Source organism: Pelodiscus sinensis, chromosome 3 (genome assembly GCF_052426305.1).
Source record: "Pelodiscus sinensis isolate ZL-2025 chromosome 3, ASM5242630v1, whole genome shotgun sequence".
Classification (NCBI taxonomy): Eukaryota; Metazoa; Chordata; order Testudines; family Trionychidae; genus Pelodiscus; species Pelodiscus sinensis.
Genome location: NC_143054.1, coordinates 38,637,145 through 38,664,678, shown reverse-complemented (window position 1 = coordinate 38,664,678; position 27,534 = coordinate 38,637,145). Strand labels below are relative to the sequence as shown.

Here is a 27,534-nt window from a genome sequence, read left to right as displayed (position 1 = left end):
AGTGAAAGTAACTTTAATTTCTTACTGGTACTGTCCTATCACAACCTGAGTCCCTACCTGCTCTTTGCATAGTTCCCTGCTGGCTTTTGCTGCCGCTCAGCCAGTTCTTGCTGTAGCTGCACATTGGGGCGCACTCCCTTATTTTCACTGCTGGTTAGAAAGTAGCATCTTTATTATATAATTTCTCTTACAACCTCTTTGAATAGATTGATTTGTCATCTCTGATCAAATGATAATGACTTTAGATGTCAGTGATTTCTGATGCTGAGAATCTTGGATTAAACTCAGCTCTTGATTATCAGTTTTGTAGAATCCACTTCTCCCTAATGTTACAAGGTACTCTGAAAAAATCACAGGGAAAATTTAGACAATGCATTTCGACAAAGGTTTACTTATTGCTGAATGCCACAGTTGACAACAGCATGATCGAGAGGGCACTGGCTAGTAAACTATGATTTCAAACACAAGCAATAGAGAAAAATGTCATGTTTTCATAACATCCAAACTTGACAGGTATGTTAGTCTGAAAGATGAATAGTTCAACAGATTACTTATCAACTCTAACCTCGTTCTATAAAAAGACAAAGTACCATTTCTTCAGGTACAAAAGTAGGTCACAAATCAACTATCTTTCATTGTCAGGTGCATTCAGTTAATTAGATTGATTTCTTATTGGCATTTAGCCATCCCTCCCTCTTAATTCCTCTTGTAAGACAGCAGTAGGGAACCTTTTTTGGGGTTGGGAGCCACTAAACTACAGAAAAATCAGCTGGGACGGGGGTGGTACACAAGTGAGAAACAATAAAGACCACCCCTCACCAGTGTGAACTTCCAAATGCTTGGGGGGAGTCCGAGCTTCAGGGGACAAATCCAGGAAAGCCAGGGACTGCATCTGCCCCTGGACCTTAAATTCCCCACCCGTTATAAGTCAATATACTCCAATGGCTGTAGGAAGACTTGATAAAGTCTTAGAAAGTCATGTCTCTTGGACACTGAGTTACCATTCAAGTTTGTATTGAAGGACAGAGTTTTAAATTCTGACAAACACTGACGATGCTTTTTTTAGCATTTGGTGAAAAACTATCAGAATAAAAAGGAGGAATTTTCAAGTTTGGCTTTACTACCCAACATGAATGAAGAACTGCTGAAACAAGTATTTGTCTATAACCTTAATCTTGAAAGAGATTTGGGTTTCATAAACTGTGAGCTACACAAAGGAGTTGCAAAAGCTAAGCCTTTGGATCTTATTAAAATGGGTCTATCATGCAGCATTTATTAGTTTGAGAAGTCAGTACAGGAGGAAACATTCCAGAGCTGGTACTTGAAAGGAATTTGAAGACGATATAAGAAAAAAAACTAAATTACTGTAGAACAATTATACAGTCTATCTAGCAGCAGATGGGAGAAACATCAAGCATCTGGACATTCTGAAATTACTAGTAACTTCTATGTGTCAAGTTTTAAGGAATCTGGCATTCTGAACAGACCACTTATATCATCTATGAGGTTGATATGTATTTGGAAAGTTCTGTGGATGAGAAATACAAGAAGGACAAGTCTATCTGGAAGTGAAATGTGCTTGTGATACATCACATTCTCTACTTAAAACAAGAGACATTTTCCACCTGGAAAAAATCAGAAACTTCAAATAGACACTTATTCCACCTATCTCTAATTCAATACAGGATTTGAATTTCCTGTAGAAAATAATTCTATATATTATAGATTCCTAAAATCACGTCAATTTTTAAATTATAATAATAAATGTGACTAATGATTTATGTAAAAAGAAAACTGAAGAGTTGCAGCACGATTGTATGAACTTTATATTGCTATTATTATGTTTAAGTGCCGAATAGATTAACATTTATAACATTGCTGAAAATAATTGAATCATTTCAAAATTTCTACAGTTGTCATGTAGAAAATTCAGACCATATCTACAGCAGAGTTAAAATAGTTCACTTCTTGCTTTTAAATGTGTTTTTCTGTCTTAAGTGTTTTGCCTCCATATTTAGAGACCTGAACAACATAAAACAGATTGTTATTAATAACCACCTTTAACCTAAGGCACTATGTAAATAATATATAACAGTCCTATGTCAGTCCCAATCAGCAAGATTCTAACATATCGGCTTGCGGCAGAAATTACTGAGGGAGATTCAATGGTTTGCCTGTGGTTTGCAGGAGGTCAGACTAGATAATCATAATTCATCAACAGATTCATTTGCCAGGAGGGTCCATTATGATTATCTAGTCTAACCTTATGAATAAGACAGGCAAACACTTCCACAAACCAATTCCTGTTTGAACTAGAGCATATCTTTTAGAAAAATGATCTAACCTTTATTTAAAAATTGTGAGTCTTGGAGAATCCATCGAAACCTTCGCAAATTGTTCTGGGGGTTATTTACTTTCTGTAAAAAATGTATGCCTTATTTCTAGTCTCAATTTATCTAGCTTTGTATTATACCTTTGCCTGCCAGACTAAAGAACCCATTATCAAATATTTGTCCCCCAATGTAGGTACTTATAGAATGTCATCAAGTCATTCCTTAACCTTCTCTTTGTTAAGCTAAGCAGATTGAGTTCCTAGTACCTGCCACTGTGAGGCATGCTTTCTAATTCTTCCATTGTTCTTATGGCTCTGCTTTGCACTTTCGCCAATTTATTATCAACATCTTGAATCATGGCCACTAGAACTGGACACACCATTCGAGCACTGAGAGAGAGAGGGAAGGAGAGAGAGAGAGAAGTAAAATAACTAGGGCTCTCAGTTAATGATTATTAACTCCTGCGATTAGCGCAGGGCAGAATTAATGTGTTAAAAAATTAACTTGTGTTAATCGCAGAAGTGAGTAAACCAGCATGAGCTGCTCCAGAGACCATCTCTGGTAAAATAGTGATAGAAATGTAGCCGTGTTAGTCTGGGGTAGTTGAAGCAAAATGCAGGACAATGTAGCACTTTAAAGACTAACAAGATGGTTTATTAGATGATGAGCTTTCGTGGGCCAGACCCACTTCCTCAGATCAAATAGTGGAAGAAAGTAGTCACAACCATATATACCAAAGGATACAATTAAAAAAAAATTTCATTTTTTTGTTCATTTTTTTTAATTGTATCCTTTGGTATATATGGTTGTGACTACTTTCTTCCACTATTTGATCTGAGGAAGTGGGTCTGGCCCACGAAAGCTCATCATCTAATAAACCATCTTGTTAGTCTTTAAAGTGCTACATTGTCCTGCATTTTGCTTCATCTCTGGTAAGGCACAGTAATGCAAACAGCCACCAGAGGGCGCACAGAAAAATGAAGCAACTAGAAAGGAGAGAAAAATACTGAAGGCGTGGTTCCAGTTCCAATGGAGAAGTAAGCAAGAAAAGTAAAGATCCTGACACCCGTCCCTCCCCCTTTCCAGGTGACCATATTTTTAAAAATAAAACAACAGGAGGCTTATCCAAGCTGTCCCCCACCCCCAGGAGGGCTTACCCAAGCCACTCTCTCTTTGCTTCTTGGGGCTTGGACTGACCCTCCCCCCACATCTGCTTCTGGAGCTGAGTCCCCCTTCCTGAACTTTGTACTGCCCATGGTGGGATCTAGACTCCCCCCCCCCCAACCCAGGGGCTGACCCCTCACCTGAGCTTGGGGGCTGACCACCACCCCTGAGCCCTAATCCACCTGCAGTTGGGGGCTGAGCCCTCCGAACTCTGCACAGCCCACGGCAGAGTCTACCCCCCTCTGGCTCTGTGCCCCCCGGAGCTGGGACTGAGCTAAAAAAGAACTCTTTTGAATAGGACACAAATATATTGATTACATAGAAGAATTTAAGTTCAGCTTTCATGATAGAATTTGATACAATACTTCAGTGAGTGAACTGACTTTTTTTTTACAGTGTAAATGTTTTGCCATAAAAAATGAATATAAAGTGAGCACTATACACTTTGTATTCCGTTTTGTAATTATATATATATACTAGAAGATGTAGAAAACATAAAAAAATATTTAAATAGATAGTATTCTTATTATTGTTTTACAGTGCGATTAATCGCGATTAACTTTTTTTAATCACTTGACAGCCCTAAAAATAACCTCTTTATTTCTACTTGAGATTCCCCTTCTGGCAGTAGAATCTATGTATGGGAAGTCCAAGAACCTTCCAGTTTTCTGTCTGCTTCACTTCCGACTGTGTGAGTCACATTGGACTTCTGGGGAAAGTGAATCTGTAGTGAAAGCAGCCAGTAAGAGATTACTGTCATAAGACCCCCTTCATTCCTTTCTTTAAAAACTAAAAACCTTTGTGGCAAATTGCTCTCCTTTTCTCCCTTCTCTCCAGCATAACAAATAAGGAGTGCATGAGAGAGGACAGAAGAGGCTGATATAGTCTGTCCTTTTAATGCAATACCACAGGATATGTCTACAACACAGAGCAGATCAAAGCTATAGCTGTCGATCTTCCAAGGTTCAAATTAGTAGGTCTAGTAAAGAGACACTAATTTGAACTAAGAGGGGCATGCTGGTCCTCTTCCATGAGGCTAAGGGAAGTCAAAGGGAGAGTGTTCTCCCTTCAACTTCCTGCAGCGTGGACAGCAACTAAAGTTGAGTTAAGGTATTTCGACTTCAGCTATGCAATTAACGGAGCTGAAGTTGCATATTTTAATTTGACTTATCCCATAGTGTAAACGTACACACAGAGTGCAGTCAATGAAGGAGAGACTAGTAACATCCATTCCCATTAATACAGTAGCACTGAAATGCACCGAGGGAAGCAAGTGGAAGGCCAGGCTAGTTGAGGTCATGCCTCTCAAGGGAGCTACTCCCTCCATTGAAATCACAGAGCAGAGCTAAGGACTGGACATACTGGCAGACTGCCTTGCTTGCCTCTTTGGGGCAGACTCATGATACTCCAAAAGATCTGTGACTTGGATGAAGAGCTCCACTCTCACCTCAGCAGTGCAATAGGGACCAATCAGAGGAAAGATGGGCAGAGAAAGGGAGGAGCTAGTAAGTCAGTCTGTGATTTCAGAGGGCAGAGGGTAGGAATCTGTATTTGGGAAGAAAGGAAGAGAAAGGGTGCTATGCCCAGGCAAAGCAAGAGGGTTAGATACAAGTAGGAGGAGAGAGAAAATGGAGGCAGGGAGACAGCCAAGCAAAAGGGGCTACCTGCTCATTAGGAGCAGAAGCAGTGGAATGATGGTGCAAGTTACAGCCCAGGAGCTGGTGGGGAGATAATGTATGTATGGAGGGAACAGAAAGAGTTTATAATAGATTTATCAAGAACAAATCATGCCAAACCAACGTAATTTCTTTCTTTGACAGAATTACTAGCCTAGGATGGGGAAGGAAGCAGCAGGGATAGTGATATATCTTGATTGTAATATGGCTTTTGACACAATTCCACATAACAGTTTCATAAGTAAACTATGGGAATGTGATCTATATGAAATCACTGGAAGACAGATACATAGCTAGTCAAAAAACAGTACTCAGAAAGTTACCTATGGTTTGCTTTCAGCTTGGGAGGACATATTAAATGGGATCCTACAGGCAACTGTTCTGGCTCTGATACTATTCTATATATTCATTAGTCAGTGGTTTGGACATTGAGTGTATGCTTATAAGGTGTGGGTATGACACCAAGTTGGGAGGGCTGAAAACACTTTTTTGGACAGGATAAGAATTCAAAATAACCTTGATAAACCAGAGAATGCTCCAAAATCAGCAAGATGAAATTAAATAAAGACAAGTGTAATAAAGGAAAATATCAAATGAATACATACAACATGGGAAATAACAAATTAGGCGGAAGTACTGCAAGAAACAACAACAAAAGAATATAAGCACATCTATATTGGGTCAGGAAAATGGTCCATCTAACCAAGAACCCTGTCTTCTGACAGTAGTCAAAGCCAGGTTCTTCAAAGGGAATGGACAGAATAAGTAATCAAGTGATCCATCCCATGTCATTCATTCTCAACGTCTGGCAGTCAGAGGCCAGGGACACGCAGAGCATGGGGTTGCATCCCTGACTATCTTGGGGTATGTCTACACTTGCACCCTCTTTCGACAGAGGGATGCAAATGAAGACATTTGAAACTGCAAATGAAGCCAGGATTTAAATATCCCATGCTTAATTTGCATATTAGCATTATGGAGCTATTAAGATGCGGTTATTTTGAGAGAAAACCCTCTCTCTAAATAACCCTTATTCCTCATACAGTGAGGTTTACCAGTTACTTCAAGAGAAGGGTTTTCTCTCGAAATAACTGTATCTTAACAGCGTCTGTTATTTCGAAATACAGTTATTTCAAAATAGAGCCATAACATGAATATGCAAATGAAGTGCGGGATATTTTAATCCTGCCTTCATTTGCAATTTCGAATGTCTTCATTTGCATCCCTCTCTCAAAAGAGGGTGCAAGTGTTGACATACCCTTAGCTAAAAGACAATGATGGACCTTTCTAAAAACTGACCATTTATTCCTATCCATTGTTTCCTATCTTTTAATCAATGAGGGTATGTCTACACTGCAAAGTTAATTCGAAATAACAGCCATTATTTCGAATTAACTTTAATAGCTTCTATACATGCAAACCTCTATTTTGAATTTAATTCAAAATTGCAGAGAGCTTAATTTGAATATGGTAAACCCCATTCTATGAGGAGTAACGCCAAATTCGAAATAGCTAATTCAAAATAAGTGCTGTGTAGACACTTAATTCAAATTAGCTGGCGTCCAGCCCTTCCCGGTTTCCCTTGGTGGCCACGCTGGGCCAAACCGGGAAAACTCCTCTCCTCTGACCCAGCCCAGGAGCCCTTAAAGGGGTAGACTCTGGCCAGACTACATGTGCCAGATCCAGGCCTGCCAGCAGTCTCTGCCCCAGTGGCCCCACGATGAGCCGGACAGCCAGTACCAGCCAGCCATCCCTCGCCTAGTCCCCCAGCACCCGGGAGCCAATCAGGGGTCGTAGATGCCGCGCTCCCTCCTGGACTAATGAAGACATCATGGACCTCATTGATGTTTGGGGGCAGGCCCAAAATGTCCATGATCTCCGCATTAGATGGAGGAACGTGGCCATCTACAGCTGCAAAGCTGCCACCATGGCCCAGAAAGGCCACAGGCACACCCAAGAGCAGGTGCACCTGAAAATTAAAGAGCTGTGGCAGGCATATTCCAGGGCCACTCGGGGCAGCTCCTCAGCAGGGGCAGACACCTGCCCCTACTTTGAGGCACTGGACCTCATCCTGGAGGGCAGGACAGTCCATGCCACCCCAGGGGACAGCGAGCCGAGACCAGAGGGCCCTGACCAGGGCTCAGAGGAGGAGCCACCATGGAGTGTGCCACACCGGCCGGACCCCCAAGCTGTCCCAGCAATAGAGTCACCAGGGTCGTCTGGGGAAGCCACCACGTAAGTGCAATCACTGTCCCTTCCCGGAGGGGGGGGGGGGAAGGACAGGGTGAAGGGAGTCCAGGGCCTTGCTTACCATGGATCACGCAGCAACCTGTGCACGTGCGAGCACGTGCCGTGCCACCCCTGGGCAGGTGGCTCCAGCTGTGTGCCACACATGTGTGTGAAGAGACCTAACATGCTCCTGACCCCGGGGCGGGACACAGCAGGACGCCCTCCCTTCACTTATGTCGGATCCGCACTTACGAACAGGGCTTTTCTCGTCCCGCCACCGTGTCCTCCGGGGAGAGAAAAGCTGCTCTGGGTGTCCCTCCGGAGCAAAGCCTTGGAGGCGCGGGACCCTGCCGCCTCTGCGGCTTTGCTCGGGGTGTTCCTGGTCTGCTGGGGACCCCTCCCAGCAGACCAGGGACACCCCGAGCAGACCAGGGACACCCGGAGCAAAGCTGCAGAGGCGCGGGACCCTGCCGCCTCTGCGGCTTTGCTCCGGGTCTCCCTGGTCTGCTGGGGGGGGGGAGCGCAGCTAGTGCGCCCCCCTCCCAGAAGATCAGGCTTTTGTTGTGGACGCCTGGGGTAGAGCAGCTGGGGTGCTGCCGGGTTGGTCCTGGGGGGACCTACCCGGCAGCGCCCCAGCTGTTCTGTCCCAGGCTCCAGATTCAGCCGCTGTTGAAACTGATCAGTGGTTGATTCCAGGAAGCTGGGGGCGGAGCAACTCTGCCTCTGGGCTTCCTGTAGTCAGCCGCGGGTCAGTTTCAGCAGCAGCGGCTGAATCTGGAGCCAGTTCCGAGTTACGTACAAATTCAACTTAAGAACAAACCTATAGTCCCTATCTTGAACGTAACCCGGGGACTGCCTGTATCTCCTTCCATAACAAATTCTATGAAACCAAAAGCTGGTGCCTTGATTAAAGTAAGCTACAGTGAGAAAGCATCACCCAACTCTGCCATAGCAAGCAACACTGAAGACTCAGGAAATTATTTCTCTGAGATAAGTAGATCTCCATTTGGAGTCTGTATAAATCAAATTCCCATTTCCAGGCTTTTACTTCTCATGGCCACAGGTATAATCAATCTGCAACTCCTAGACAGTCAGCTATGCATTGGAGATGTGTGTCCCTGGTATGCAGAGGGCCATTTGTTAGAGTAGCATGTGCTTACAATTGGGTTGCATTTGGCCTTTACACTGGGATGTTTTCTAGGCAGAACATAGAGGTACCTTTCCACTATTTGTTTCACAGAAAATAATGCTGAAGTCCTACAGTCAGTCATCTTGAGTAATGCTCCTTTTGTTAAAGTGATCATATTTTCAAACTAAAAAAGGCCAGTTTTGTTGTTTTTAATTAATATTACGAGGCAACTTCTGGCAACTTCTGAGTCAGCTGTGATTTTATTCCTGTGTTAAGAAACAAATTGATAGAATCCTTAAATTGACAGAGGGAACATTACTCCGTGAGCATTTTCACTTATACCAGTGAAACTACTAATAGGCTGTGTCTAGACTTGCAAGTTTTTCTGCAAAAGCAGGTGCTTTTGCGGAAAAACTTGCCAACTGTCTACACTGGCCGCTTGAATTTCTGCAAGAACACTGACAATCTCATGTAAGAAATCAGTGCTTCTTGCGGAAATATTATGCTGCTCCCATTCGGGCAAAAGTCCTTTTGCGCAAAAGCTTTTGCGCAAAAGGGCCAGCAGGGGCGGATATGTGGCAGGGTGAGCGGGGTGGCCACTCCAGGCCCCGCGCTTCAAAAAGCCCCGCGCATGCGCCCTGGCGCCACCGCGCATGCGCGCTGCATCACTGCGCATGCACCGTAGCAAAGGGGGGCCCCTCAAGATTATGCTGCCCTGGGCCCCGCAAAATGGTCATCTGCCCCTGAGGGCCAGTGTAGACAGCTCAGATTTGTTTTGCGCAAAAAAGCCCTGATCGCAAAAATGGCAATCGGGGCTTTTTTGGGCAAAAGCGCATCTAGATCGGCATGGACGCTTTTCCACAGAAAGTGCTTTTGTGGAAAAGCGTCTGTGCCAATCTAGACGCTCTTTTCCGCAAATGCTTTTAACGGAAAACTTTTCCATTAAAAGCATTTGCAGAAAATCATGCCAGTCTAGACATAGCCATAGAGTAAAGTACTTTGTGAGTAAGAATGGCAGAATCAAATCCTCACATAAACATCTGAAAAGCCCAGCATGAACATCTGAAAAGCCCGCTAGAAAATCTTCCCAACTCTATAGTTGATTATAACAATAAATGTTGATTTATTGTTGATTGCATGATAACAAAGATAAACCTGAAGTTTCCTAAAAGACATTTGGAAATCATGTGAAAGACTGTTCTAACAAAAATGGGACATATAATCTTACCTCAGGTCAAAAATTCTTGGATACTTAAGATGTTATGGCTATGATTTCACCACCTGTTTAATTTTATTTGACTCATTGCTCAATGAGAGGAGATTTTGACTAGAAGTAGCCATTTGCACATTTGCATAACAGAGAAAACTTGCAGCATTATGTTATCCCATTTAAATCCACTATTACATCACAATTCAGCAAAAACTACACTCCAGACACAATGAAGAAATTCACATGAGCAACACGCCTTCAAATCTAGTTGCTGACTGAAAAATTCCCAGCCACAAATGTTTAAACAAACTATGGCTCAGTTGGGGATAGGCTTGTTAATATTATTAGATTATTAAATCAAATGCCACTTTGAATTCACTTAAATTATTCTAATTTGAATTTGAAACCTTTAGTTCCACAATCTTTTTCCATTGGTTTGGTTTTCATTTTTAAAGATGGTATTGTTCTCCTTACAAACATTTACATTTATATTTTTAAGATAGTATAGGTGATATTGGGATCTAATCTTCCTGTATCTAGACTAAAAATCTTAAGTCATAACTTTCACATGAAATGGCATGTGGTGAAACAACACAATGTGACCAAAAAAAAGGAAAAAAGCATATAACCAAACAAATATAAAATGCACAAGGTTACACAATATCTAACTGTAACTTTACCTGGAAATGCATTCCCTGTTAGAGAATCCAAACCTGAAATTAAAACAGTGAAAAAAATATCTTTAACACTAATTTAATTGGCACCATAATCAAAACGTTTAATTGGCACCATAATCACAAATCATTAATATAAAATTCGCCATGAGAAGCAAAGAAAAATATCAGTGTTACATTAGTAATATGTATAAATTTGGACCTGTATGAAATAGAAAAAGCAGGATGTAAATATGAAACTCGTGTACACTTTAACAAGATCATTTGCTTTGTTATAACAATTTAATCATGTTGTACTATAATTAGGTTGCTAGGCTCCTTTGCATCCTCCTCTGCAGAGATTTATTCCTTGAATGTGAACAAGTGTTGCATATAAGAATTCTTAGCCCATAGTAATATTTTTCTTTTTTCTTTTTTACAAATGTTAAAAAATGAATCTTTAAGATATATGTTCAAAAGTTTATAGACTTCATATACTACTGGTGGAGAAGGAAAATGTAAATTTCTCCCATATCCCAGGAAATTTCCCTTGAGGAAAAGCAGGCAATGATACCAACATACCAAATCTTTAGGCTTTTTCCCACTGGCAGGATAAGAATCTAGAACTGTACTTTCTGGGAACAGTAACCTGCCATTTGCATTACATTTTTAAAGGAGACACATTCAGTAACTTATGAAAGATGAATTATGACTTACACACTTTATATCTGTAGATATAACTAAACCTAAGTTCTGATTTGGAAAACATGGTCACAAAATCATGACAAGTTTACAGGATTACAGGAGTAGGACTCCTTTTGTATTACAAAGACTAAAGGTAAAGTATACTGATTTGATTGACTAAAGAAGTCTTCTTAACTAATGTTTTAACCTGAACATGTGGAATGTGGCATTTAGCCCTTTTGATCATACAACAAATCCTTACGAGACAATAACACACCATCTCAATTCACAACTATCACCACTACATTAGAAACAATATACAACCATCAATAATTCCTTCCTTTCTCCACCCAAATTGTGAGATAAAACTAAGCAGCTGTGCACTTCCCAATACAGCAGAACAGGGAGTTCTGTCCTAAAAAGGGAAGGCGCTGGAGGAAGAATTGGAGGACGAAAGCTTAGTGGCTAGTTTACTCCCACATGTGTCCATATGGTTGTTTTCTTGAGTTCACTTGGTGTTATTTTGAAATGAATTTATTCTTGATTTTTACCTGAAGAAAGTTTGCTCAAGGTTCCAAGTAAATGTATTAGCAATGTACAGTGGGAATTTTAAATAAACACAGACTTGAAAAAGGATTTTCATTCCTGTTTGTAACAAACATACAAAAAAGCTTGTATGACTTGAATATTTGTTGATGCAACTCAAATCTTAAGCCTCCTACAATACTGTTGCCTATTCTTAAAAAATAGCTGTGGTAAGAAAATTATGGTAATATTACTGTATAGGCTGACACATAGCTTCTCCCACTGGAAGGTAGAAAGAGAATATTTCTGACTGTGATAATACATAAATGTCCAAATGAAAGAAATTTACTGGGCACAGTAACATGCTCAATGCTGTAAAAGAAGTAAACAGGACTCTTGCCCTAGAAAATATGGCTTTCCAAAAATCAGACACAAATACCACACTCTACACATAATGCATGTAAATCAGTGGTTCTCAACCTTTAATACAAGTCAGAACAGAAAAAAGTTCAGATCTCCCCATTCCATAAGAAAGGGGTCATGGTCATGACTACTTTCAGTACCTGTTCATGATCCCTTGACCATTCATGTATTACACTCCCCTTCCCTCAAGTTAGATGCCAAAATCCGTTTGTGGTCCTAGAGCTTCAATTATTGCTTGTTTACATAACAAACTAAACTAAAAAACACAGAAGTAGACTCTGACCTATGAAATATGTGTATATACACTGGCATTCTGGGTAGAATGACTGTAAACTGGATAATCAGTCACTATGTATAGAGTAGCAATTAGCAATAAATTGTATTCACAAAATGCATACCTGATTGAGACAGTAATTCATTCATTTAAATAAAAGAAGGGAAAAAAGACTGATTTGAAAGCAGCACTTCTATTTACAGTGTAAAAAAGTAGATGATTTTAAAAGGAAAAGGGGATATACTGCTCTTTGGTACACTGCAATCATTTCATTAGCTCTGTGCAGAACAGGCTTTAGAGAGAGTACAGGCTTTTTACACAGATAAGATCATTGTTTATTTCTTAGCACTGATTTGATTAGGATTTCCAGCATCACACAGTTAAAGTCCTCTCTATTTCCTGTCTCCAGAGCACAATTCATTACATTTGAATAATAGCACATATTGTACACTGCCATATGCAAAGCGTTCTCTTTCACCTAGGTGGTCCTCTTAATTCCAGACTTGCACTAAAAATGATGTACAACACATCTGCTTCCTGGATTAACATCCCAAGTTTGTTCTGCAGCTGCATTACACTGAAAGACCACTGACACCTATTCTAGAAGCACAGTCATTGTGATGCCACACTGGGAAATGTATTTCAGGTGTAGAACACATGTAAGTAATTGCAATGTTAGGAATCCTTCCCTGGAATATCAGAGAGATACTGAAATGCCAGATTTAATCTCTGTGCACTGACTCATTCACAGCAGACTGAAGAGAAGCCAAAAGGACTCTAAATTATGTGTATGGGGGGGACGGGTTGTAAATATGTTCCTTGTTTTAAATGTTCAATAACTACACTGCCAGGAAATACATTTTCTCGGATTCTTTGTGATATGTAAAAAAATATTATCAGAAGGCTGGATCAAAATTTACTCTGGGCAGGAGAACAAGGAGGCAGCAGTAAAAATAAGGGTCCACGAGTCATTCTGCATGTGTAGTGTAAAATAACTCAGAGGACCTGGAGAGAGTGCGTTTTAGAGTGTTTACTGGTCCTTTAGAAAAAAAATGGGGGTGGAGTCAAGGGCCAAGGACTGGATCCAGAAGAACTGCCCTACAAAAATTTGGAACATGGAGGGATATGAAGAGACGTGAAAGGCTGGTCAGGGCCTCTCAGAAGCAGGAGAAGTGGGGTGGGGAATGAGAGCAGTCCTGCAGTGGCTGAAGTAGAATAACTTGCACATGTCAGAAGGTGCAGTTATAGCTCTCCCAGCCAGGACAGCGGAAAAAAAAACCAGTGTCAGCCAGAGTGAGGAAGGGACAGAAGCAGTGGTGAAGCAGTACTTGGGAAGTATCTGAACACTAAAGTTATCTATTAAAAGTTGATGAGAGCTTTCGTATTTTAGTTACATTATTTTTTCTCCTGATTTAGCTCAAGTGATACTTGAATCTGAAGTTCTTCTCCTGTGCATCCTATACGGCAGTCAAAGTGGCCTGTTTTTGGCAGGATGCATTTTCTCCACCTCCTACATTCTCTACTTCTTGTTTACTTTTCTCTCTTGTGTTCCATCTCCCCATGCCTCTCCTGCTTTTCTTTCAGTCTCCTCATCCCTCTTAGATTTGGGAGGTTGGGAGCTCAGCTCCTTCTCCCCTCCCTTGGATCTAGCTGAGAGTCTTGTGAAAAAAATCACTAGTGCTGACTAGTGTGCACATCCTAGTAGAAGATGGCCACTACTGAATATACATTCTATGTTTTGGGAACGTCCTTAAGTAAATGAGTAGGTAAAACATGTGCGGAGGCAGTTCTGTATTATGGTAGTATAGTGGAAACTTTGCTTCCACTGCAAAAATATTGTACATTATTAAAGGACTTTTGTTGCCGTAAAGAAAATTCCAACACAATTTTCATTCCTAGACCTTGATCTTCATTATTTATCATTATTTTACACACTTGATCCCCCCACCTTTAATTGATAAAACTTAGTTTTCAGACTCTTCCTCGTGGTCATTGCTACATATAATAAATTTGTCATTACTTCTCTTAACAATGCAATTATGATTTTAACTTGCATTTATACTTTCTATAATAATCCATCTGATAAAATAGGAAAAAATTAGTTTTCAGATTATATAGACATTCAAAATGTTATAGCAGTCAGCTTAAGAACCTCATAAATCATTTGTACTGGTTGTTTGAACTCCATTTTTTTTACCATATCAGCAATAATTCAAGAAGAAAAATAATAGTTTTGTTAGAGAGTTATGAAAACTGTATGTGAAACAATGCACTATATAAAGCTATTTATTTCTTGTTTTTATCTAGGTACCAGCATAGTAGTGATTAAGCTGTACATCAAAATGGGCCATTCAAAATCAAATCCACAGAGGCAATCTTGAATTGGTTCTGTCATCTTTCAATCTAGTGCTGTCACTAGTTTCTTCGAAACACTATGTTCATTTTTATCTAATCTGAGAATAATCACATGAACAATGCAAGAGTTGTTTGGGATAAATAATTGTATGGAAAATTAAGTATTTTACTGTTAATAAATCTGACAGTCTGACATCTCTGAAATCACAAGTTAATGTGACAGAATAAATATGAACTAAGTATTGCCAAATCCAAAGCATTCAAAACTCATGAATCAGGCCCCCAGAATCATGAAACTTGTTTAAAAATCATGAGATTATGAAATAGTAGAAGACTTACCCTGTGTTGCCCAGGTCCTTCAGGGCAGGCTTTTAGGGTATGGTGGGGGAATGCAGGAGGCTGGGAGCTAGGAGTCTGTTCTCTCCTCACCCCTAGGCCACCACCCAGTCCCCCTAGGACCTGTTTCCTCCTCCCCCGAGCCAGCTCTCCCAGTCTGCCTGGTATCTGTTCTCCTCCTCCCCTCACCTGCTGCCACCTTCCCAGCCTGCCAAGGGCTTGTTCTCTCCCCCTCCTAGGCCAGCTTACCAGCCTGTCACATTACCGAATTGGAGGGAAGCAGCCAGATCGCTGCTGCACCCCTAGGTGGGGGTGTTGGCCCCAGAAATTGGAATAAAAGGGAGCCATGTGGGGTACTGAATGGGAGCTTGTTGTTTGCTGATCCTGTATACGCTATTTATGTGAGTGTATAATGTCTGTGTGAGAAGATAGGAATCTGTAATCTGTGTGGAAGCTGAATATTTCTCTGAATGTGGTTAAGCATTGCTATGGACAGGCTGAGTAGCGAAGCCCTGTGGAACAATGGCACTTGATGGCCCAAGGACACACCTAAAGCAGGAAGGTGGAGACCCAAGAGCTGACAGCAGAGAGAGGCTGAGGACCAGGTGACCAGCTGAGACCAGAAGAGGCCAGGAAGGGGGTATAAAGAGGCCATGTGGTCGATGCCATTTTGTTCTCAGCTCAGCACTTCATCCCAGAGGCAGCACTGCAGGGATCGAAGAGCCTGGAAGACCTGTGAACCCATCCTGATCTTAGGATGTGCAATAAGAACTTTTAAACCAGCAGCTGCAACACCTCTGCTAGAGCCTGCATCGAGAACTGGGAGATTCGGTGCATGTAACGTAATATTCTTTAACAACCTTACTCTCATGCTTTTCTTTCTTGTGTTAATAAACCTTTAGTTTTAGATTCTAAAGGATTGGCCCAGCGTGATTTGTGGGTAAGATCCAGAGGGTAAATTGACCAGGGATCTGTGGCTGGTTTCTTGGAACCGGACAGAACTTGTTCGGGGTAGGTGGGATTGGGTGCTAGGACCCCCCACCTGTGTATAGGCCCGGGGCCATCTGAGGCACGGATATTGCTGGGGTGTCGGAGGGGTTTTGCTCGGGAGGCTTCAGGCAGGTTGCTGAAACGCTCTGTGGGACTGGTTTGTGGCCTGTTTGGAGAGGTCAGCAGTCGGGGGGCTGTAAGGAGCCCCGGATTTGAGCAATTCGCCCTGAGCAGACGCCCTCAGCTGTGCCCAGACACGGCCCGGTCTGTCACACAGCCCACCCCAGACCTTCCAGACCAACCACCCCCCAGCGATGAAGGGCCTGGCCACCAAAGCCCGATGGGGGTTGGGAGGTTGGAGCAGAGAGGCTACTTACCAGTGTGCTAGCAGGGAAGATGGTGGAGCCCTGCCCTGATGGCCACTCCCTTGGTAGTGTAGCTGCCCTCAGTAGTCACTCTGCAAGATAGCTCGCCTCTGCAGGTTTGCTGCCTCCAGTGGCCACTCTCACATTGCATCCCTTGGAATGGCAGCTCCTTCCTTTGCATATTATGGAAAACTGTCCTTTTCCCGCTGTTTCCAGTTGTTTTGGCAAACAAAACCCTGACCTTTCTTTAAGTTAGGATAAGAGAAAGCTCCAGACCAAATTTGGAGGCCCAATTCTTACCCCTTAAGAAGAGTTCTTGAATAAACAGATACACAGACAGATGCACTCTACCTATTCATGTAGATAATGAAGATTTGGGGGAGAGGTTGTCTTCTGGTTTTTGAGCCTTTAGATTTGAACTTTCAAGCTTTTCACTGCAACGAGGGCCAAAAACACCCTCCTTTTTTTTAACACTAACCTTGGTATTCTCATGTAATCATGTTACAGCAGGAGCTGGGCTATAACAAAAACACCAAATACTGTAAGATTTGTGATTAAATCACAGGACTTGGTAATGTAATAAAATATAACATAGCTCCCTCCATAGCTAGATTATTCCTGGGACACTGTCAACTTACATAATGTTATAAAACCTCTGTACCTATCTTACTAAAAACACCTTATTAACACTGAAAAATATACTGTTAATTTTTGGCAGTTCTTTCAGTTTGGACAATGAAACCCAATTGAACCAATTATCTTTAGTTTAGTTAGTTTCACTTCTGCATTCCTGGTGCTGCATCCTCTATACTGAAATGGGTATTGGTAAAATAAATAACACTCGTGGACTTTTAAAAACAGTTTATGGTTGGATCTAACTGCCACAAAAATATAAAGCTAAGCTCCAAATCAAATTTGGACCAATGGAGTCTCATTAAATGGTCCTTGATGAGTTCAGACAGGAACATTTTCTCAGAGAAGAAAAGCTTGGGATCTCTGAACCCTATCAGCTTAACTGGATCACACATTATATTATCCTCCCACCTTCCTTCTGTTTTCCTTTGTTTTTTTACTCTGCTGACTTAAAAAAAAAGTTTTCTGCATATTTAGGCAGTGTTCATTGGTTCATCTTTTTCATTTTGTTGGTTTCATAATGTTTCTAGGTATAATCAGCAATATAGATGTGTTCAAGTTTATTAATGCTTTGTATTTGTCTTACAGCCTTCCATCACAGCTATTTCACAACATTCCTCCAAACTATGATGATAAAACACCTTAATTCAGCAACGTCCCCATGTACATAATGCATAAATGCCCACCTGATACATTAAAAGTAAATGAGAAAAGTCTAAAATTGGTAATAAGCTTTTGTAATAAGAGTGTTAGTCAGAGAAATACAGGATATGTATATTATTTATTTAAATGTTGCTTATACAAGCCAGGTTCTTAGGGAGAACCATTACTGTGAGACTTAGGACTTGTACGCAAAAGGTTTTTTCTAAAGAGATTGTCTAGACAGCCCCAAGTCTTTTGAAAAAGCGAGCCGCTTTTTTGAAAGAGAGCACCCAAGCAATCTGGATGCTCTCTTTCGAAAAAGCCCTGTTTGTGTTCAAGAATGCCTTTTTTCAAAAAAGCTCTTTTGAAAAAAAAGGCGTGTTTCCTTGTAAAAGCAGGTTTACTTCTGTTGAAAAAAACACTGCATTATTTTGATTTAATTTCAAAAGAATGCAACAGCAGTCTAGACACAGGTGAAGTGTTTTCAAAAAAAACCTTGTAGTCTAGACACAGATAGACTTTAAGGTCAGAAAAGATCATCATGATAATTTTAATCAGTCCTCCTGCATATTGCAGGCTACAGAACCTTGCTCAGTCACTGCCATAATGGCTGAATTACTGAAGTCCTCAGATCACAATTCAAGGAATTCAAGTAACTGAGACTCTATCATTGACATTAGTTTAAACCTGTAAGTGACCAGATCCCATGCTGCAGAAAAATCCTCAGAGTCTCTGTCAATATGACCTGAGGGAAAATTCCCTCCCTGTCAAAAATGTAGTGATCATTTGCACCCTGAATATGCTGCACCATGAGCAATCCCTTCTCATAGAATCATAGAATTCTAGGGCTGGAAGAAACCTCAGGAGGTCATCAAGTCCAGCCCTGTGCCCAAAACAGGACCAACCCTAACTAAATCATCCCAACCAGGATTTTGCCAAGCTGGGACTTAAAAACATCTAGGGATGAAGATTCTACCACCTCCCTAGGTAATTCATTCCATACTTCACCATACTCCTACTGAAATAGTTGGGGTGTATGGGGTGTTCAGGGAGGGGTAGCACCTCTGATGTACGGGCATGTCGTGTCCTTTTAGGGCAGCTCGTCCACCTTTGGTCCCCACTTGTCACTCAACTCTCACCTGTGGCTCCTAGTAGCTGTAGCATGTGCAGCGGCCACACCCCGGGCAACAGCTTCGACAGGCTGGCTAAACCAGGTTGAGAGTAGCCGTCGGGTCATCGACCTTCGGTGAGATAGGGACTTGTCTATCCCGAGCATGTGAAGACAGACTCCGGCGGATCGAGCGGATGAGACCTACTAGAATAGGACCAACGGTCATGAAGGTGGTTTCTGCAAGCGATGTGGTACGCTAAGAGCACGGCAAGACATGAAAGATGCCCTGGTCAACCACTGCGCCCAGCCCATCTCCAACCGTCTCGACTTTAGTCCTGCCATTGGAGTAAGATGGAATCTGGGAAGAGAGAGTGAGGCTGACTATGCGCACCTCTCCCTCACTTTAATCCAATTCACGCGCAAGTCTTGACATCTCGACATCTCCTAAGTCCTGTGGCGACGGGCGAGCGACGAAGCAGCAGGTGTGGATACACTGGGAGCTGTAGCCGCGGACCTGCACACAGGCGGCTCAGGTCTAATGGTCGTCTTCTTGCTGGTGGAAGCAACAGCTGGATTCGGCGTCTACCTGAGTGACTGAGCAGCCCTCTTTAGGATTGCACTGCTCACCTCCGTAGTAAGAGGAAGGGGCTAGAAAAGGTGCCCTAAACATTGTTTGCTTCACAGAACCCTGGCCAGCTTACCGCGGCTGGAGGGGATCCCATCTCATGCGGTCGAACAATAAAATTTCGAACAAAATGCAAGGTGACACCACTCACTATTGGCACATGGAACGTACGCACGCTTCAGGACAACCCTTCAGCAGACCGCCCAGAAAGAAGAACAGCCCTGGTCGCCAGAGAGCTCACAAGATTTAACATCGATATTGCGGCACTGTGTGAAACTCGTCTAGCAAATGAAGGTCAGCTCATGGAAACAGGAGGTGGTTACACATTCTTCTGGCGTGGACGCAGCAGTGACGAACGTCGTGAATCTGGAGTTGGCTTTGCGGTTAAGAATCATCTTGTCCGCAAACTTGCCAGTCTTCCCAAGGGCGTGAATGACCGACTCATGACACTGCATCTTCCACTACCGAGAGGAAAGCAAGCCACACTGATCAGCGCTTACGCGCCCACAATGACGAATCCGGATGAAGTAAAGGACAAGTTTTATGAAGATCTCGATGCCCTACTCTCATCCGTGAAGCGCACTGACAGGCTGATTCTACTTGGCGATTTCAACGCGAGAGTAGGATCTGATCACACTGCCTGGGATGGCGTCATTGGAAAAAATGGAATCGGTAAATGTAACAGCAATGGCCTACTATTACTGAAGACATGTGCGGCTCATGATTTGATCATCACCAATACCATCTTCCGCCTGCCCACTCGCAAAAAGACGTCCTGGATGCACCCACGCTCTAAGCACTGGCATCTCATTGATTATGTCATTGTGCGGAGGAAAGACAGACAGGATGTAAGGGTGACCAAGGCCATGCCGAGTGCTGACTGTTGGACTGACCACAGACTTATCATCTCCAAATTAAGCTTTCGCATCAAGCCAAAGAGACGTCCGGGAAACAAAGCTGTGATGAAAAAGATCAATGTCAGTAGACTGAGGAACCCCAACACAGCAACTTTACTAGCAGAAGATCTTGGCAACCAACTTTTAGAGCTGCAATTAGAGGAAAATGCTGAGAAGGACTGGGAACGCTTCCGGGATATTGTGCACTCTTCTGCACTAAAGGTTCTTGGACCCTCACACAGGAAACAGCAGGACTGGTTTGATGAAAACGATGAAGAGATCAAGGCCATACTTGCTGAAAAGCATCGCCTTCACCGTGCTCACCAGAATGAGCACGTAAACAGCTAAGAAAAATGCCTTCAACAACATTCGCAGGATCGTACAGAACAAGCTTCGTAAGATGCAGGACTCCTGGTTGAGTGCCAAAGCAGATGAAATCCAGAAGTTTTCTGATAGAAACGATGCCAAACGGTTCTACGAAGCCCTTAGATCCTTGTATGGACCTCAGCCCTCAGGGAGTTCCCCTCTACTGGACTCAGATGGTGCAACTCTCATTACTGAGAAGGCTCTGATTTTACAGCGTTGGGCTGAGCACTTCCAATCCGTACTGAACCGCCCATCTTCCATCAATAACGAGGCGATTGATAGAATGCCCCAGGCGGATATCAACCACAGCCTGGATGTCTCACCATCAGAGACTGAAACCTTACAGGCCCTCAGCCAGCTGTCCAGTGGCAAGGCCCCAGGATCTGATGCGATTCCAGCGGAAGTCTATAAGGGTGGTGGTGCAGTGCTTGTCAACAAACTCACTCAGCTGTTCCAGTCCTTCTGGAATCAAGGATCTATTCCTCAGGAACTGAAAGATGCGTCTATCGTACACCTCTACAAGAGGAAAGGAAATCGACAAGTTTGCGATAATCATAGAGGAATATCACTGCTTTCCATCGCAGGTAAGATCCTTGCACGAGTGTTGCTGAATCGTCTGATTAACCCCCTGGAATAGGGTTTATTACCCGAGACACAGTGCGGCTTCCGCAAAGAGCGTGGCACGGTGGATATGATCTTCGCAGCCCGACAGCTTCAAGAGAAGTGTCAAGAGCAGAATCGTGAACTGTACACCACCTTCGTGGATCTCACCAAGGCTTTTGACACTGTCAGTCGCGAAGGTCTGTGGCGCATCATGTCGAAGTTTGGGTGCCCTGACAGATTCATCTTGATGGTACGTCAGTTCCACGATGGCATGACGGCTCGTGTTTTGGATGATGGAGAAGCTTCAGAGACGTTCCCGTCACAAACGGCGTCAAGCAAGGGTGTGTGCTGGCACCGACCCTGTTCAGCATAATGTTTTCAGCCATGCTGTCAGACGCCTTTCAGAACAGTTCCTTGGGAATCAGACTGAGATACAGGACCGATGGGAAATTGTTTAACCTGCGAAGACTCCAGGCTGTCACCAAGATAAAAGAGACTGTGTTACGAGATCTCCTTTTTGCTGATGACTGCGCCCTGAATGCTGGATCAGAGCAGGAAATGCAAGCCAGCATGGACAAATTTGCAGCAGCATGCGACAACTTCGGCCTTCTCATCAACACAAAGAAAACCGAAGTGATGCACCAGCCAGCTCCAAAAGCTCAGCATCAAGTGCCCACCATCACAGTGAAGGGACAAAAGCTGCAAGCAGTGGACCAATTTACATATCTTGGCAGCACCCTCTCCCGCTCAGTGACAATTGACATTGAGGTCAACTGCAGAGTCGCCAAGGCAAGCTCTGCGTTCGGCAGACTGTTGACCAAAGTGTGGGACCGCCGTGGAATAAGCCTTGCTACAAAGCTTAAAGTCTATCGAGCAGTAGTGTTAACTACCCTGATGTACGCCAGTGAGACTTGGACTGTATACAGGAGGCACGCTAGGCAACTGAACCACTTCCACACGATTTGCCTCCGCAGACTTCTGAGGATCCGGTGGCAGGATAAGGTGCCAGACACAGAAGTCCTTTCTAGAGCAGGTCTGCCATCAGTTTACACCCTGCTGATGAAAGCTCAGACACGCTGGGCAGGCCATGTTGCAAGGATGCCAGATCATCGCATCCCTAAACAGCTCTTCTATGGTGAGCTGTTTCAAGGGAAGCGATCGCACGGGGGACAAAAGAAGCGATACAAAGATACGCTTAAAGCCTCTCTCAAGTCCCTGGATATTGACACCACCTCCTGGGAGACCCTGGCACAAGACCGATCAACATGGCACACGCTGATCTACCAAGGCTGTCAAACATCTGAAGCCAGAAGGACAACCATAGCACAAGAGAAGCGAGCACTCCGTAAAGCCAGAGTTGCAAAAGCTGCAACAGTGGTGCCCACACATGTCTTCCCGACCTGTGGTAGAACATTCCGTGCCCGTATCGGCCTTATCAGCCATTTGCGGACACACCATGAACAGTCCATAACCTGTTAGATGTCAAGGTCCTCTTCGAATACGATGGACGAACAACAACAACAACAACAACAACTGAAATAGTTTTTCTTAATATTCAACCTAGACCTCCACCACTGCAACTTGAGACCATTGCTCCTTGTTCTGCCATCTGTCACTACTGAGAACAGCCCCTCTCCACTCTCTTTGGAACCTCCATTCAGGAAGTCGAAGGCTGCCATTAAATCCCTCCTCAATCTTCTCTTCGGACTAAATAAGCCCAAATCTCTCAGCCTTTCCTCGCAAGTCATGGACTCCAGCCCCCTAAACATTTTGGTTGCTCTCCACTGGACCCTCTCCAATGCATCCACCTCCTTTCTGTAGTGAAGGGCCCAGAACTAGATGCAATACTCCAGAAGTGGCCTCCCCAGTGCCAAATAAAGGGGAATAATAACATCTCTAGATCTGCTGGAAATGCTCCCCCTAATACACTGTAATATGCCATTAGCCTTCTTGGCCACAAAAGCACACTGTTGACTTGTATCCAGCTTCTCATCCACTGTAATCCCCAGGTCTTTTTCTGTTGAACTGCTACTTAGCCAGTCGGTCCCCAGCCTGTAATAATGCTTGAGATTCTTTCATTCCAAGTGCAGGACTCTGTACTTGTCCTTGTTGAACCTCATCAGATTTCTTTTGACTCAAGCCTCCAATTTGTCTAGGTCACTTTGGACCCTATTCCTACCCTCCAACATATCTACCTCTCTACCTAGCTTAGTGTCATCTGCAAACTTGCTGAGGGTGCAATCCATCCCATGATCCAGGTCATTAATAAAGATGTTGAACAAAGCCAGCCCTAGAACTAATCCTTGGGGCACTCTGCTTGAAACCAACCGCCAACCAGACATTGAGCCATTGATCACTACCTGTTGAGCCTGACAATCTAGCCAACTTTCCAGCCACTTCACAGTCCATTTATCCAATTAATCTTTCCTTAACTTGCTAGGAAGAATATTGTGGGAGACCATATCAAAAGCTTTGCTAAAGTCAAGATATATCACATCCATTGACTTCTCCATGTCCACAGAGCCAATCACCTCATCATAAAAGCTAATCAGGTTGGTCAGGCATGACTTGCCTTTGGTGAATCCACACGGATTATTCATGCTCACATTCCCCTCTTCCAAGTACTTCAGAATGGATTCCTTGAGGATCCCCTCCAGGATTTTTCCAGGGACTGAGGTAAGACTGATCAGTCTGTAGTTCCCTGGATTGTCCTTCTTCCCTTTTTTATAGATGGGCACATTTGCCTTTTTCAAATCATCTGGGACCTCTCCTGAGTTTTCCACAAGTTTTCAAAGATAATGGCCAAAGGCTCTGCAATGATCTCTGCCAACTCCCTCGGTACCCTTGAATGCATTAAACGTAGACCCATGGATTTGTGTATGTTTAGCTTTTCTAAATAGTTCCTAACATGTTCTTTCTCCACCAAGGGCTGCCCACCTCCTTCCCATACTGTGTTGCCTAGTGCAGTAGTCTGGGAGCTGACCTTGTCTGTGAAGACAGAGGCAAAGAAAGCATTGAGTACTTCAGTTTTTCCCACATCTTCTGTCACTAGGTTACCTCTCTCATCCAGAAGGGTCTCACACCCTCCTTGAACATCCTCTTATTGCTAACATGCCTGTAGAAACCTTTCTTATTACCCTTCACATCCCTTGCTAGCTGAAATTCTAATTGTGGTTTCACCTTCCTGATTACTCTCCTGCACTCTCGAGCAAGATATTTATACTTCTTCCTAGTCATCTGTCCAAGTTTCCACTTCTTGTAAGCTAACCTTTTGTTTTTAAGCTCACAAAGGATTTCACTGCTAAGCCAAGCTGGTTGCTTACCACATTTGCTTTTCTTACTGTGTATTGGGATGGTTTCTTCCTGTACCTTCAATAAGGCTTCTTTAAAATATTGACAGTTCTCCTGGACTCCTGTCCCGCTCATGTTAGTATCCCAGGGAATCCTACCAATCAGTTCTCTGAGGGAGTCAAAGTCTGCTTTTCTAAAGTCCAGAGTGTGTATTTTACTGCTCTCCTTTCTTATTTTGGGCAGAATCCTGAAATCAACCATCTCATGATTACTGCTGCACATTTTGCCACCCATGTCTACTTCCCTTAATAATTCCTCCCTGTTTGTAAGCAGCAAGTCAAACTGTGCATGGCCCCTGGTTGGTTCCCTAAGAACTTGTACAAGGAAGTTATCCCCAACATTCTCCAGAAACTTCCTGCATTGTCTGTGTACTTCTGTATTGGTCTCCCAACAGATATCAGTGTGATTAAAGTCTCACATGAGAACCAGGGCTTGTGATCTAGAAGCTTCTCTTAGTTGTTTGAAGAAAGCCTCATCTACCTCATTCACCTGAGCTGGAGGTCTATAGCAGACACCAACCATAACATCACCTCTGTTGCTGCCACCTCTAAGCTTAACCCAAAGACTCTGTGCAGGCTTTTCTCCCTCTATATACTGGAGCTCTGAATAGTCATACTGCTCTGTTATATATGGTGCAGTTCCTCCTCCTTTTCTCCCCTGCCTGTCCTTCTGAACAGTTTACAGCCTTCCATGACAGTGCTTCAGTCATGTGAGTCATCCCACCAAGTCTCCTTTATTCCAGTCACCTCACAGCTCTTTGACTGTGCCAGCGCTTCTAATTCTTCCTGTTTGTTTCCCAGGCTTCTTGCACCAAACTAGCTGATTATCCTACCTTCCCCATATGAATCAGGGGTCATTGCTCCTTCCTCCTTGTGTTTCTTCCTGGTAATCCACTTCCCCACTTACCTCAGGGCTTAGATCATTGTCCCCCAACAAACCTAGTTTAAAGCCCTCCTCACTAGGTTTGCAAGCCTGCCAGTGAAGATGTTCTTCCCTCTCTTCATTAGATGGACCCCTTCTCTTCCTAGCAATTCTTCCGCCTGGAACAGCATCCCATGGTCAAAGAAGCGAAAGCCCTCTCTCCAATAACACCTGCGGAACCACGCATTTACTTCCAAGATTCGATGATCCCTACCTGGATCTTTTCCTTTAACAGGGAGAATAGACAAGAACACCACTTGCGCCTCAAGCTCCTTAATCCTTCTTCCCAGTGCTATATAGTTTGCAATGACCCACTTAAGGTCATTCTTGGCCATATTGTTAGTTCTTCCATGGAGAAGTAAGAAGTGGCAGTGATCCAAAAGTTTGATTTGTCTCAGAAGACTCTCAGTCACATCCTGAATTCTAGCTCCTGGTAAGCATCACACTTCCAGAGATTCCCAGTCTGGAGGGCAGATGAATGACTCTGTCACTCTTAGGAGGGAGTCCCCAATCACCACCACCTGTCTTCTTCTCTTGGGGCTGGTGGTCATGGAACCCCCATCCCTAGCACTACACATTCCATGCCTTTTAAGGGATTGTGTTGGAGAGGTAACATTTAAATAAACTAAACTGAAACAAAACTAAGTTTCTGTTTAAATTATATTGATTTACTAAAAGATAAACTAAGACACCTAGCTATGCAAGATCTGAAGCTGGTCATTCTGCATTGGATGGAAGCAGGTAGAAAAGGGCTCTGAGCCCTGATATATATTAGGGCATTATTTTGAAATAACACCCCTTAGGTCCACACTGGCAAGCCCAATACTTCAAAATAACAGAGTGCTTATTTTGAAATCTGAACTTCTGCTTTTCTCAGGGAATAACACTAATTTCGAAATAGTTATTTCAAAATAGCAGTAGTGTGGATCCTCTGGTGCTATTTCAAAATAACTGGCCTCAGGAGGCCTCTTGCAGCTGCAGCTCTGATCGTTCTGGCCACTCCTGGCATCTTCACTGCTCTCCTGCTCCTATGGGCTGTGTCTACATTGGCACTCCTTTCCGGAAAAGGGATGCAAATTTAGACCTCAGAATAGCAAAATCCGCGGGGGATTTAAATATCCCCCACAGCATTTGCATTAACATGGCTGCCGCTTTTTTCCGGCTTGGGGATAAGCCAGAGAAAAGCGTCAGTCTAGACGTGATTCTCCGGAAAATAAGCCCTTTTCCGGAGGATCTCTTATTCCTACTTCAAAGTCTAGACGTGATTCTCCAGAAAATAAGCCCTTTTCCGGAGGATCTCTTATTCCTACTTCAAAGTAGGAATAAGAGATCCTCCGAAAAAGGGCTTATTTTCTGGAGAATCACGTCTAGACTGGCACTTTTCTCCGGCTTATCCCCAAGCCGGAAAAAAGCGGCAGCCATGTTAATGCAAATGCCGCGGGGGATATTTAAATCCCCCGCGGATTTTGCTATTCTGAAGTCTACATTAGCATCCCTTTTCCGGAAAGGGGTGCCAATGTAGACACAGCCATGGAGTTTAAAAGTCCTAGCAGCTGGAGAAAAGCTTTTCACATGTGGCCAGCTGTGAAAGCCCTGTGCAAGACAGCAGCATCCGAGATAGGCATGAGTGACCCAATGTTCCCTCAGACCCTTCCATGGCTGCCAGCACTCCTGCTGTTCCCTTGGCTGCTCCTGACCAGGGACGTAGAAGAGTGCTGACTTGGACTGATGCAGCGATCACGGACCTCATCGAGGGGGGAGGAGACCAACCTCCAGGATCTCCGCACCAGGAAAAGGAATACCAACATCTATGGCCAGATCACCATCAGCCTAGTCAAAAAGGGCACCGTCGGACCCTGGACCAGTGCTGAACGAAGATCAAAGAGCTCTGGCAGGCCTACCACAAGGCGTGAGAGGAGACAGGATGCTCTAGGGCAGCACCATACAGCTGTCAGTACTATGGCCAGCTGGATGCCATTCTGGGAGGGGGGCTGGTCACACCCCTCACCGTTTTTGTTGAGTTCAGCCAGGATTTGCCCA

At 43.5% G+C, this 27,534-nt stretch overlaps 1 protein-coding gene across 1 annotated transcript in view; it reads right to left on the bottom strand.

Annotated features, from left to right (window-relative positions):
• Positions 1–27,534, bottom strand: part of DLGAP2 (DLG associated protein 2) — a 466,399-nt gene that overhangs the window by 227,202 nt on the left and 211,663 nt on the right. The window contains exon 3 of the mRNA XM_075923576.2: positions 10,422–10,454. The gene's annotated coding sequence lies outside the window, so the exon portion shown is untranslated. The remainder of the gene's footprint in view (positions 1–10,421; positions 10,455–27,534) is intronic.